The sequence below is a fragment of the Pteronotus mesoamericanus genome, unplaced genomic scaffold, assembly GCF_021234165.1.
Source record: "Pteronotus mesoamericanus isolate MK-2021 breed Mesoamerican mustached bat unplaced genomic scaffold, CSHL_Meso_final scaffold_476, whole genome shotgun sequence".
Classification (NCBI taxonomy): Eukaryota; Metazoa; Chordata; class Mammalia; order Chiroptera; family Mormoopidae; genus Pteronotus; species Pteronotus mesoamericanus.
The window spans coordinates 2,354,074-2,355,537 of NW_026555318.1; the positions used below are offsets into that span (position 1 = coordinate 2,354,074).

At 40.9% G+C, this 1,464-nt stretch overlaps 1 non-coding gene across 1 annotated transcript; it reads left to right on the forward strand.

Moving 5' to 3' along the window:
* The first annotated feature begins 262 nt into the window (after positions 1 to 262).
* On the forward strand, positions 263 to 426 carry LOC129087099 (U1 spliceosomal RNA). Its single transcript, XR_008530881.1, has one exon. It is a non-coding gene; the product is annotated as a U1 spliceosomal RNA (small nuclear RNA).
* The last annotated feature ends 1,038 nt before the right edge of the window (positions 427 to 1,464 follow it).

Sequence of the window (1,464 nt, forward strand, 5' to 3'; positions counted from 1 at the left end):
ACTACATAACTAATGGTTGTAGATATATATGGTCAAGACTTAATATGAAGAAGAAACCAGGAGTTCTCCAAGGAAAACTTGTATTTGTGGATTGAGTTGGGAGTAATTCAGCTTTATTCATTTTATAAGTATTACATTTAATAATTTGCTACACATATCAGCAAATTTTGAAAATTTAAGGTGTTCAGCAAATTTCGAAAATTTAAGGTGCTTATTCAGTGTTCAAGTTATACTAACTTTATTATTTGAATGTTACTTTTTTATACTTACCTGGCAGGGGAGACACCGTGATCACGCAGGTGGTTTTCCCAGGGCGAGGCTCACCCATTGCGCTCCGGGTGTGCTGACCCCTGCAATTTCCCCAAATGTGGGAAACTCGACTGCATGATTTGTGGTAGTGGGCGACTGCATTCACACTCTCCCCTGGTTTAAAAAAAATGTTATTTTTACCCTTTTTCATTATGAAAATAATACATGCTCATTATAGAAAGGTATGTCTAGGGTGTTTTCCAGCACCAATAATCAACTCGCCAGTTCTTCACACACCAACTAGGCATCCAACATTTCAATTCTCATGCTAACTCCCAGAGTGAAGCTGAACCCACAGTTAAGGGGATCAGTTGCACAAGACTGTCTTCGCTTCAGACATCAGGTCTAAGTACCACGTCCCCAGATTACCTGCACTTCTTCCAGCGTGGCTGCAAATTCATGGTTTCCCACAAACCTCCCTCAGGTTTGATAATTTGCTAGAATGACCCACAGAACTTAGGAAAGCAGTTTACTTACTATTGCCAGTTTATCATAAAGGGTACAACTCAGGAAGAGATGCATGGAGCAGAATATGATGTGGGGGACCTTCCATGCCTTTTCTGGGCACACCATACTCCCAGCACTTCGATGTGTTCAGCAACCCAGAAGCTCTCAGAATCCCGTTGTTCAAAAGTTTTTATACTGCTCAATCTATAGTCCCTTTTCCCCTTCCTAGAGGTGAGTGGATGGGGCCAAAAGTTCCAACCCTCTAATCAGTTGGTCTTTCTGGTAACCAACTCATCCTGAGGCAATTTAGGGTCCCAAACCTGAGTCACCTCCGTAGCATAAACTCAGGTATGATTGAAAGGGGCTTGTTTTTAATAACAAAATACACTCTTATCACTCAGAAAATTCCATGGGTTTTAGGAACTCTGTGCCTGGAATCTGGGACCAAGACCGAATATGTTTTTGTATTACAGGCCACCCTCTGGTCTTTGACCATGAATCTCTTACAGCAAAAGGACCATAAAAATCAGGAGATACTGGTGTGGGGGAGGAAGAAACTTTCCTCTAGTCTTCAGGGTTCTGTCATTTGGTTTAATAATTAAATCTACATGAGACAGATTAACAAGAGAAAAGTAACCAAATATGATAACATACATACGTGCATATGGGAACCTCACATATATGAAAAAGTCAGAGACCCTGCATACA